Raw genomic sequence first — 12,360 nt, 5'->3', positions numbered from 1 at the left:
ATAAACCATCAACTATACGTCAGTCAGCGAAATCTCCGTGGTGGGAAGCTTTTTTTTTTAAAGAATAAAAATTTGAAACAGATTTATTCAAAAAACCTTCTGTACTTCCTTCCTAGGTCAAGCATTTGTAGCATTATTAACCGATATAATAATAAAGAAAATGCTGGAAACACTCTACAGGACTGGTAGCTTCTCCATCCTCAAGACACAAAGAAGTGGCTGCAGAGATTGTGGATGCACTAGTTGTGATCTTTCAAAATCCCTTAGTTTCTGGCAGTAGCTCAGAAAACCACAAATGTAATACCTCTGCACTTCCACCATAGAGTAATATTTTACATTGACATTTTTAAATTTTTTCAGAATCTTTAACAATTCGGAAGCTTTTAGATACAATAATTGGGGCAAAATTAACAGTCATTAACAAGTGCGGATAAATTATAGAAAGCCAGCACTGATTCATTAAAGACAAATCTTGTTTAACTAACTTGATTGTGTCTTTTGATGAAGTCGATAAGGTGAATGTGTTTGATGTGCAAAATGCACTTCCAAAAATCATTTGATAACGTGCCACATAATAGACATATATATCTTTGCAGCCACCTCTCTCAAACGGCCACCATTGATGAGGAGATCCAATGCTGGATCAACTGATGTGATCAACTGATGCCCAAAGATGGACAAGTTAGGTGGATTGGCCATGCTAAATTGCCTCTTAGAGGGATTACAGGGAGAGGACGGGGAAGTTGGCCTGGTTGGGGGCTCTTTCAGAGGATCGGTGCAGACTTGATGGGCCAAATGGCCTCCTCCTGCACTGTGGGAATTTTATGACACTCTAACTGTACCTATTCAGCCTTCTACAAACTACAGCAGTGAGTGTTTGATAACAAAGATCACGACAAGTCAACAAAGGTCCTAGTATACCGAGTAGTTGTCACCACCTGTTTTGCACTGAGACTTACACTATATATCAGTGACAGGGCAATCTGTCCCTTAATTTTCTCCATGAGAGTAGGTATTCCTGTTGGTGAGGTACAGAATATATTCATGAGAATGGCTCCAGGAATTGTTCTTCTTCGAGAAGGGGAGATGGACAAAAGTTGTGATTGAGGTATTCAAAATCCTGCAGGGTCTAGACAGGGCAGACAGAGAGAAACTGTACCCAGTAAAGGTAGAGTTAAGAACCAGACAACTGATTTGAAGAACAGACTGATTTAAGGCGATTGGTAAAAGAACCAAAGGAAATCATTATTACATTGTGCAGGATTTTCAAACTCAGAGTTGTGACCCGTGAGTGGATCATTGGGGGGGTCGGTGAAATCGGTCGCGGCGTTCCTGATCACGGGAAGAAGTACCCAACGGCCATGATTGGCTTTTAAGAATGCTGGCTGCGGGTCCCCAGTTGTATGCGGCGTTCGAGGGGGCAGGGTGGTTTGAGGCTGGGTTGTGTGCTGGTCACTGCGTAAGTGTGAGGGGTGGGGAAAAGGGGCTGACGAGCGACAACGTAGGCGCGCGATGCTAGCGGTGGTGGCCCCAGCCTCTGCGCACTGCTCAGGTCGTCCCCGCCACTGATCGGCAGCATGTGACCACAGTTCCATTGTCAAGCTGCTCAACGGCCGGCACAACGTCCACTTGCACTCCCATGATGTGAAGGACGGGTCGGGAAGTGGTCAGCAGTTTGTGATTGGGGTGGATGCAGCTACTGGACAGTGAGAGGGAAGCCAAGCCAGGTTTGTCAGCAAGGAATATCAATCAAATGAGGCCAGTTAATACGGCTGACACATGCCAACACTGGAAGAATCCTATAGTCATCATTTTTGTGTCACCATTCTCTGGAAACCAGGAAGTAAGTGCTTTTAGTGAGAATGGAGATGACTTGGATGTTTGGATAGTGCAATGCAGTGGAACCAGTAACAAATATTGTGTCATTATATCTGTTTGACAAGTTACTTCATCTCGTTTAAAGTCATAGTTTGTAAAGTAGATACACAATTGTACTTTTTTCTACACTTGTTTAAATTTCTAAACAAATGGGATTTTATTTAAAACAATGTTTGTGTGTAAATGTAACGGTGCGAATGTTCAACTGAAATTTCCATAATTTTCAGTAGTAAAAAGTCATAAACTTGGGATAATCAGCTATCGGAAATAAAATTTCAAAGTTTAAAAAAAAGAATGCCGGCTGTGAATGGCCTATAAATACAAATGATGGATCCTTTCCGTCAGAAGCGGCGGCAGAGAAGTCTCGCACCCGCCAAGTCACTAACTTCACATGCCTTGTACATCCAATCTTTGGGCACAAAATCACGGAGGAGAGATTCCTCTATTTTGTAGGTGCCAGCAACAGGATCTATGTGAAGAACTTAAGATGAATTATTTTGTAATAAGCAAGAGAGCACCAGAGGCACAGACAGGCCAGGATCTCACAGCTGAATCTGCTGGAGAGAGCTTCGCAGGAGAGTCCATGGCAGGACAAAGTAGTGCTTGTGCGAGGTGTATACAGAGTTCCAGGAACTCTGTGAACAACCCTGGAAGAATAAATCGTGAACAAAGCAGTCTAAAAATGATTCTTGAGGTATGACTTTAATTGTGCCAATACAAATCAGGATACAAAGCCCATGTGTGTTATATGCAGTAAGAAGTTTACAACACCATGGTTAAAGTCCAACAGAGGGCAGCACGGTGGCGCAGTGGGTTAGCACTGCGGCCTCACGACGATGAGGTCCCAGGTTCGATCCCAGCTCTGGGTCACTGTCCGTGTGGAGTTTGCACATTCTCCCCGTGTTTGCGTGGGTTTCGCCCCCACAACCCAAAAATGTGAAAGCTAGGTGGATTGGCCACGCTAAATTGCCCCTTAATTGGAAAAAATGAATTGGGTACTCAAATTTTTTTTTTAAAAAGTCCAACAGGTTTGTTTCGAATCGCTAGCTTTCGGAGCGCAGCTCTTTCCTCAGGCCAATTCACGATCTGTTTTTCCCTCACCATTGTCCCCCTCTCCCCAACCCACTTGAGACATCAGTTCCCTGTTCCAGTTTGTTCTTTGACACACTGCTTACCTCTGTTCTGCCATTAACACATTCTGGTCTCTTAATGTGCCACTATCAGCACCCTTCTTAGTCATTGTCACCCCCATTTGCATTCCCTTTGTCTCTTTGTCAATCTCCAACTATCGCTGGCCCTGTATCCAGCCCCACTGCTCCACGCCTCCCCCCACAGCAGTATAAATCGGACCCTATTTCCAGTTCTCTCTCGCTTTGACAGAGTCGTCCAGACTCGAAACGATGCTGTCAGACCTGCTGAGATTTTGACCAGCATTTTCTTTTTTTTGTTTCCGATTCCAGCATCCGCAGTAATTTGCTTTAATCTTTGTGTAAAATCGAGGCTCCTGAGGGCGAAGTTAAAACGTCCTCTGGCTCAATTTGAAGGGAAGGGGACTTTTCCTTGATGTCCATATTTATCCCTTGGATATCAAAAGCAGATTATCTGGTCATCATCTCATCACTGTGGGTTCTTGCTGCATGAAAGTTGATTTGTCTATTATATTGGAGGCTGCAACCCAAAAGTACTTCATTGGGATGCAAGGCTTTCTGGAACGTTTCTTTATAACTGAACCCCTACTTATTTTTAGGACAGGAAGAGAGAATAAATGTGAATTAAACAGATCTGACAGCCTGGCATCCAAAATGGCGGCGTCTTTCTCCCTCATGGAGCAAGTTGAAGCTGGAGGGATGGAAGGGAGGGAGGGAAGACTTCGGCGCAGGCGCAGAGCTCCGTCTTGGCCTCTGGACTACAATTCCCGGCGTGCCGGAGATGGCGCATGCCCAATGGTCGGAGGAGGTTTCCCCGGAATGCATGTGACCAGGTGTGCAGCGAGCCAGCAGTTCCAGCAGAGCCGGCAGTGACAGGAGTAGCAGCAGCAGAAGAGAGCTGTCCAGCAACATCTGCAGCTTAAAGCAACAGGCAAAGTAAGTGGACCAATCACTATGCACTGAAGCTGCAAAATTGCAACCTAATTAACAATTTTTCTTTTTCAAAAACCAAGTTGTTTTTTTGAGCAATGATAGCATCTTTGGATGGAGCACTTCTTGAATTGGGTTTGCAGTCTCATTAAGGTAAAAGCGCGATTTTACGATTTAAACAGTCGGGAGGTTTAAGTTGCCTGCCAGAGCAGTATGAAATATTAAACCAGATTGCCGACTGAGAAAGTTTTCGTTCGGGCTGCGCAGGATTTCTTACAAACGTGCATTTCCTTCTGTCTCCAGTCTGCTTGCGTGTGGGTCTGGGGTCTGTTGTGTGTGTGAGGGGCTAGGGTGCGCACCGTGAGGGGCTAGGGTCTGTAATGTATGTGGGTCTGGGGTCTGTTGTGTGGGGCCAGGGTGCGCGTGGGGCTGGGGTCGTGGATGTGTGTGGGGCTGGAGTATGTTGTGTGTGGGGCTGGGGTGTGTGAGGGGCTGGGGCTGGGTGTGTGTGGGGCTGGGGTGTACTGGGATGTGTGTGGGGCTGGGGGGGGGGGGGCTGGGGTGTGTTCGTGTGTGTGTGTGTGTGGGGGGGGTCTGTTCTGTGTGGGGCTGGGTTGTGTTGGTGTGTGGGGGGTCTGTTCTGTCTGGGGCTTTGGGGGGGGGGCGGTCTGGGGTCTATTCTGTCTGGGGCTGGGTCTGTTGATGTGTGTGTGGGGGGGGTCTGTGGGGGTCTGTTCTGTGTGGGGCTGGGTTGTGTTGGTATGTGGGGGGGGGTCTGTGGGGGTCTGTTCTGTGTGGGGCTGGGTTGTGTTGGTATGTGGGGGGGGGGTCTGTGGGGGTCTGTTCTGTGTGGGGCTGGGTTGTGTTGGTATGTGGGGGGGGGGTCTGTTCTGTGTGGGGCTGGGTTGTGTTGGTATGTGGGGGGGAGTCTGGGGTCTGTTCTGTGTGTGGCTGGGGCTGTTGGTGTGTGGGGGTCTGGGGTCTTCTGTGTGGGGCTGGGTCTGTTGGTGTGTGGGGGGTCTGGGGTCTGTTCTGTGTGGGGCTGGGGGCTGTTTTGTGGGGGGGGGTCTGGGGTCTGTTCTGTGTGTGGCTGGGGCTGTTGGTGTGGGTGGGGGGTCTGGGGTCTTCTGTGTGGGGCTGGGGGCTGTTGGTGTGTGGGGATCTGGGGTCTTCTGTGTGGGGCTGGGTCTGTTGGTGTGTGGGGGCTGTTTTGTGGGGGGGGGGGGTCTGGGGTCTGTTCTGTGTGGGGCTGGGTCTGTTGGTGTGTGGGGGGGGGGGCAGGGGTCTGTTCTGTGTGGGGCTGGGGGCTGTTTTGTGTGGGGGTCTGGGGTCTGTTGGTGTGTGTGTCGGGGGGCTGGGGTCTATGTGTCTGGGGCTGGGGTAATTGTGTTGGGGGCTCTTTACAATGACACAGTCTTGGAAAATATTGCAGCGGTGTGGAATTTCTATTTCGTGTCTGCTGTTCGAGTTCAACCTTCTGATTTTAACAATCCAACTGTCACTGTGATCTGCCAGCATGTTTTTCCAATTCAGAAAGTTCGCCTTAAAGTTGGATAAGAATTACATGCGTGGTTAATGTTTTTTCATCAAGCCGGTTCCAGCAAAATAATTAAAATTGCAACATTAGTCTGGAAGGAAAGCGTGTTGGAATGCTGAATGTACCCTTATAGTGTCACTTTTCCCAGATCTGAGAGGCGAGTACAATTTGCACGATATGTTTTTGATAACTTGATTTAGATTTAGAAAGTAAGGAGGAAGTTTACCTGTATTAAAACTGCCGCAGCGTGGCAGCATCGTACCTTCAGGCAAATACTGTCGGAAGTTCCTGGTCCACGCAGTTGCGTTACTCTTGTGCGAGAGAGCCAGTAAACCCACATTGTAAAAATGACCGTCAAAATGTGTTTATTTGGAGAGCCCTTCCCCAGTTGGTGTTAAGCTGGACCAACCACTGGCCTTTCACAATGCTCTTGTTGGATGCTCCAAGCTGAGACATGTGGCGTGATTGATGCCTTCCTTTGAACCTGACTAGCTAACCTATATATTTCGGAACAATATAATAAATTAACTGAAATAAAACCAGGTAGTTCTGGAAAAAGTCTAGCAACATCTGTGGAAAGAGAAAGAGAAGGAAAGAGAATTAAAATTTCAAGCCCAATATGGCTCTTCAGAACTTTGCTGAACTGTTTACTGGACAGAATAGATGGATTTCCATTGGCAGAAGGATAATAATAATCTCTATTGTCACAAGTAGGCTTACATTAACACTGCAATGAAGTTACTGTGAAAAGCCGCTAGTCGCCACACTCCGGCGCCTGGTCAGGTACACCGAGGGAGAATTCAGAATGACCAATTCACCTAACAAGCATGTCCCCATAACCCAGTAACCCCACCCAACACTAAGGGCAATTTTGGACACTAAGGGCAATTTAACATGGCCAATCCACCTAACCTGCACGTCTTTGGACTGTGGGAGGAAACCGGAGCACCCGGAGGAAACCCACGCAGACACAGGGAGAATGTGCAGACTTCGCACAGTGACCCAAGCCGGGAATCAAACCCAGGTCTCTGGCGCTGTGAAGCAACAGTGCTAACCACTGTGCGGCCGTGCCGTGAGAACCAGAGGACACAGATTTAAGATAAAAGAGACAGGAGCTATGTGAAGAGAAGCTTTTTTTTCAAACGAGAGTGGTGAGGGTCGGGAATGCACTGCCTGAGAGTGTGTTTGAGGCAGGTTCAATCAAGGCATTCAAGACGGAATTAGATGTTTGTTTTCTTTTTAAATAACGCGCAGGGTTCTGGGGAGAAGGCAAGGAAATGCTTATTCGGAGAGCCCACACAAATAAGATGGGCTGAATGGTCTCCTCCTGCACTGTAACAATTCTATGATAGTCGTGAGTCTGCAACTAAGGTCAGACCACAATATTGAAAGTAGAAAGTGTAAACTTGAGCGTGTTCTAGATTTCTGAAAAATAACACTTTTTGGATTTTTTTTCCTCGTAACCATATCCCTGGAAAAGTTAATGTTGTCTTAAGTAGCTTTTTCTCCCTAACATGGTTTGGTCAGTGATAACACTTGTTCGCTGAGTTGTGGGTTCTAACCCCATTTCCAGAGACAGGGACTATGTCCTGGTCATTATCTATCCTTCAACCAATGTATGGAAGGTGTAAGACAAGTGCTTTCTAAGGTAATATCTTTATTTGTTCAGGGAGAATTGTGTTTAACCAAATTGTTTTGATGAGGTGGCAGAGCGGAATGTGTTATGTATGGACTTTCAAAAGGCATTTGATAAAATACTGCATAAGAGGCTTATCATAAAGTTCATGAACTAAAAGGCTTGGTGGCATGGATATGAAATTAGATGAGTGATAGGAAGTAGATAATAATACCGAACAGTTGCTGTTTTGGATGGGGGAATGTTTATAGCGGAGCTTCCTGGGGTCAGTACTAGGACTTCTCCTACTTTTCTTGATCTATATTAATTTCAAAATTTGCAGATGAGATAAAACTTGGAAGCATTGTGAACAGGATAGTGATATTTCTATTATTCATCGCTATTGCCCTTCAACTGAATGGCATTTTTTAAAGAATCAACCACATTGCTGTGGAGTTGCATGTAGGCCAGACCAGTTAAGGATGGCAGATTTCCTTCCCTTACCTCAAGGGCATGAATTAACCAGATGTGTCTTTACAACAATTGTTTCATGGTCACATTATTAACCCCAGAATTTTCTTGAATTCTAATTTCACCATCGGGTGGGATTCAAACCCAGGTCCCTATTACCCTGGATCACTAGTCCAGTGACAATGCCACAATGCCACTGCCTCTCCTCAAGTTAAAACTTAAGAGAGGACATGGGCAGGCTGGTGGAATGGGTGGAGAGGCGGTCGATGAAATTTAATGAAGAGATGTGTGATGTGACATATTTTGGTAGGAAGAATGCAGAAAGACAATTTAAAATAAAGGGTACAATTCTAAAGGGATTGCAGGAGCAGAGGGACCTGGATGCATATTTGCATAAATCATTGAAGGTGGCAGGGCCGATTGCGAGTGTGGCTATTAATGCATACGGGGACCTGGGCTTTATAAATCGCGGCGTAGAACGCACAAAGCAAAAGTGTTATGATGGACCCATGTACAACATTGATTTGGCCTCACCTCAGGCCTTGTGTCCAGTTCTGGGCACTAACTTTAAGAAGGGTGTGAGGGCTTCAGAGAAGGTGCAGAAAAGATTTATGAGAATGATTCCAGGAATGAGGAAATTCAGTTGTGTGGCTAGCTTGGAGAAGCTGGAGTTGTTCTCCTTAGAGATGGTTGAGAGAAGATTTGATAGAGGTCTTCCTATCCACTGGGGGTCTAGACACAGATATTCCAGATTTACTAATTGAATTGAAATTTTACCAGCTGGCTTAATGGGACCCACATCCCAAGAGCATTAGCCTGGGCCTCTGGATGACCAGCCCTGTGGCACTACCACTACGTCATCCCCATTTCGGGAAGGATTTGGCCTTGGAGGGAGTGCAGCTTAAATTAAGTAGATGTACACTAGGAATGATTGGGAGGACAATTAGCTAAGGCCAGGCTTTCCCTTGAGTACAGAAGCTTAAGTGGCGATCTGATTGAGGCTTTTAAAATGATCGGATTAGTAGCTAGGGCAAACCATTTCCTTTGCCGGGAGGAGTGGCATAACCTTAAAATTAAAGTTAGGCTGTTCAGGGGTGATGTGATGATGTGAGGAAGCACTTCTTCATACAAATGGTGGTGGAAATCTGAAGCCCCCTCCCCCCCCCCTACCCAAATCTGAGGCTGCAGGGAGGTAAAGAGACAATTTCAAAACTTGAGATCGATAAATGTTCAAGTTATAAAAGTGTTGTAGGACGAAGGAGGGTAGATGGGGTTCCACTGCAGATCAGCAGTCACTGGATGAACAGGCTTGACTGGGTGAATAACTATGGTAAACCACTGTGTTCCTGTATTGAGGCTTGTACGGTAGAACCTGGACTACAGGTTCACCTGGACCCCTGCATGCTAGCTCCGCCCAGGAGCCGGGTTATAAATATGCGTGGCCTTCAGCTCGCAGCCATTTCGTCAGCTGCTGTAGGAGGCGACACTTCAGATACTAATAAAGCCTCAGTTTGAATTCAACTTCGTCTCCAGCCAAATTGATCGTGCCTCAATAACTTACCGCTGTTCCTATAATACCTGAGACTTTTATAACCGGATGATGTACCCTGGGCAATGATTTATCTCCTCGAGACATTTTTCTGTCTGGCAGGAGTGCAGCATGTTGTAATGTTGGCGTAAAGAGCGACGGGTTAACAGCTGCTGGTTTATGGTTGGGGAGGGGGGGGGGGGGGTGGAATCAAGAATGAGGGCACAGATTTCAGGTGATTTGCAAAAGAAGCAAATGTGTTGTGAGAAAAAGCATTTTCACACAGCGAGTGGCTCAGGCCTGGAATGCACTATCTGGAAATGTGGTGGAGGCAGTTTCAATCAACGCATGCAGGAGGACACTAGATGATTATTTGAATAGGGATATGGGAAAATCACAGGGGAATGGCACCAAGTCATGATGCTCGTTTGGAGAGCTGGTGCGGAGACAATGGGCCAAATGGCCTCCTGTGCCGTAATAGTTCTGTGAAGACAAATGCCTTTTTAATAAAGGATTGCTGGTACAGGTGATTTTCATTGTGTTCCACCCAAGGGCACGCCAAGGTTAGACAATGAGCTGTCGAGCCAGGCTAACCATGAAGAGCCCGCATTTAACCCCTGCTCTGTGCTGACCTCAGCCATGAAGGCAGAAGGGCCACAGCAATCGGTCTCAATGTCCCGGAGGGAGCAGCAGGCAAGCAAGCATACCTGGTGGGGGCAGGATCAGGCTCAGTTGCTATGCCTCCCATGGCTGAATAGTCTGCAGAGCTTGCTTGGCTGCTTGTCAGTCCATGGTGGTAAATGTAATGGGGAGTGCGGTAAAAATAAATGAATGGATGTAGAAAATACAGCGTGCATGAACTAGTCTCCAGAAGGTTTCATGTAATATGTAAAGAATCCACTGAAATAAGCAAGCAATTGACAATTGTCTTCCACAAATAACAGTTACCATCGTGATCCAAATCATTGCTGCATTTACTGTTGGCTGTGCATTTGATTGTAATTGGGAAGCAGATACTCTATTGCTGACCTTCAATCCATTACATTTGTACGGGAGCCCCAAACCTATGATTATAAATATAAGATAATCATTAATTTATGTCTTTAATTTACCTGTCTGAAGGCAGATCTTTGCCCCATTGTCTGTTGATGCTTCATCCAGAGTTGTTGTCTTAGCAGTTTTGTTGTCAGTAATGTTTTCCACCATCTTCCACTCACAGGCCAGGAGGCAGGTCCGCAGTCTAGCTCATTCAGAACAGGAATCGAACTTTTGCTGTTGCCATAACTTTGCAGCACATGCTAGCCAACTTCCAATTTCCCAATTCACTGTTACAATTAGCTCCTGCCTGTGTGTCTAAGGGACCACAGTTACTTTTTCTGACCCCCTTCCTTTTTACATCCTCATGAAGGCTCTTGCATTCCCTTTCTATTTCCTGCTAGTTTACCTTTAGTTCATTTCTTCTCTTTCAGCTTCTCTTTTTTATTGGGGTCGCCACATTGCTATGGGTCTTCTCCTTTTTCTGCCTCACCACATTCCTCTCACGGCAACAGATGACCGTACCATTTCAAACTCAACTTGGCTTTGACGCACACGACGCAGTGGTTAACACCGTTGCCTCACAATTCCAGGGACCTGGATTCGACTGGGTGACTGTGTGGAGTTTGCATGTTCTCCCCGTGTCTGCGTTGGTTTCCTCCAGATGCTCCGGTTTCCTCCCACAGACCAAAGATGTGCAGGTTAGGTAGATTGGCCATGCTAAATTGCCCCTTGGTGTACAACAGGTTAATTTGGCGTTGCAGGGTTACGGGGCTGGGGTGGGGGAGTGGGCTTCCTTCTGCACTGTAGGGATTCTAATCTTCATTGTCCCCCTGATGTGCTGTGAATGTTCCTCGCATTGTTTTCTCTTGTCCCTCTACACATCCATCTCAGCATTCACATCTCATCAGTATTCTGTCATTGTTTCTCATAGTAGCACAGTGGTTAGCACTGTTGCTTCACAGCACCAGGGACCCGGGTTCGATTCCCGTGTGGGTCACTGTCTGTGTGGAGTCTGCACATTCTCGCCGTGACTGCGTGGGTTTCCTCCGGGTGCTCCGGTTTCCTCCCACATGTCCCCAAAAGACGCGCTTGTTAGGTAAGTTGGACATTCTGAATTCTCCCTCTGTGTACTCAAACAGGCGCTGGACTGTGGCGACCAGGGAATTTTCACAGTGGGTTCACTGCAGTGTTAGTGTAAGCCTACATGTGACAATAATAAAATTATTATATTTCCCAGGTTTCTGCTGTGTAGAGCAAGGTCTCTCTCTCATCTGTCATGTAGATTCGTCCTTTCAGTTTCACTGATACTTTTCTATCACACAACAATCTGCTGCCCTTCTTCCAATAACTCTGACCTGAGCGTTCTCATTCTGCTGGCTGACTAGCCCAGCCTTGCTGTCTGCAACAGAGCATCCTCTCTGTTCTCCGGCTATCCCTAAGGCTCCAAAGGCCTGATCACTCTCCACCCGACATGCCCTCCTCCTGTATTGGCCTACTCCCTTGCATTGCATGTCTTTGTAAGATTCTTTCACTGGATGTGGCCGTCACTAACTAGGCCAGCATTTTAATTACCTGTTGAGTTGTTCCAGCATTTTCTGTTTTTATTTATTATAAGTAGGCCTGTACCGCCACTTAACCTCTCAACAACTCTGACTGAGGTTCTTGAGATGGAGCTATTTAGTACAGATGTGGTTGTCCAGGATTGTGATGACCCCCACAGACTTCCACGTGCTGCAATTGCTGCATGACCTACACTGTGATCACGACAGGTGGCGGCACCTTTATTCACTGTCCCAAAGTCCGCAATGACCCCAAAAACAGATCCTGCCCTGGAATGCCCATCAGGCACTGCTGTCCGTCACATTCAGGTTACGGAGCAGTGACTCGTTGCTCTTTGGGTCTGGGATTAATGCCAGAACATATTGTTAAACACCACTTTAGCTGGCCGGAACCTGGGAAACTGCAACATTTCTTGACAACATGACAGGATATTCAATTTCCTTTCACTCCCTACCCAGGACCCAAAATACGGAAAACCCTCAAATCTGAAACACGCTCAGTCCCAGGTGTCCTGGACACAGTCTGGTATCCGTCATTTATTTAATTAATTTGTCCATCTATTTAATCAATACCACTGATGGTTTTTAGCTTTTCAACTAATTACTTTACCTGGCTTCGGTTTGTGGGTAGCATGAATCAAAAATTGACCTTCAGC

General features: G+C 46.5%; 1 protein-coding gene across 2 annotated transcripts in view; it reads left to right on the top strand.

The window, feature by feature from the left end:
• Window positions 1–3,889: 3,889 nt before the first annotated feature.
• il34 (interleukin 34) overlaps window positions 3,890–12,360 on the top strand; it is a 78,799-nt gene continuing 70,328 nt past the window's right edge. For both annotated transcript variants that reach the window (XM_072466803.1, XM_072466802.1), the window contains exon 1: window positions 3,890–3,962. The gene's annotated coding sequence lies outside the window, so the exon portion shown is untranslated. The remainder of the gene's footprint in view (window positions 3,963–12,360) is intronic.

This window comes from Scyliorhinus torazame, chromosome 10, assembly GCF_047496885.1.
Source record: "Scyliorhinus torazame isolate Kashiwa2021f chromosome 10, sScyTor2.1, whole genome shotgun sequence".
NCBI classification, from domain to species: domain Eukaryota; kingdom Metazoa; phylum Chordata; class Chondrichthyes; order Carcharhiniformes; family Scyliorhinidae; genus Scyliorhinus; species Scyliorhinus torazame.
The sequence above is the reverse complement of the archived record's forward strand: the minus strand, read 5'-3'. Positions and strand labels throughout refer to the sequence as shown.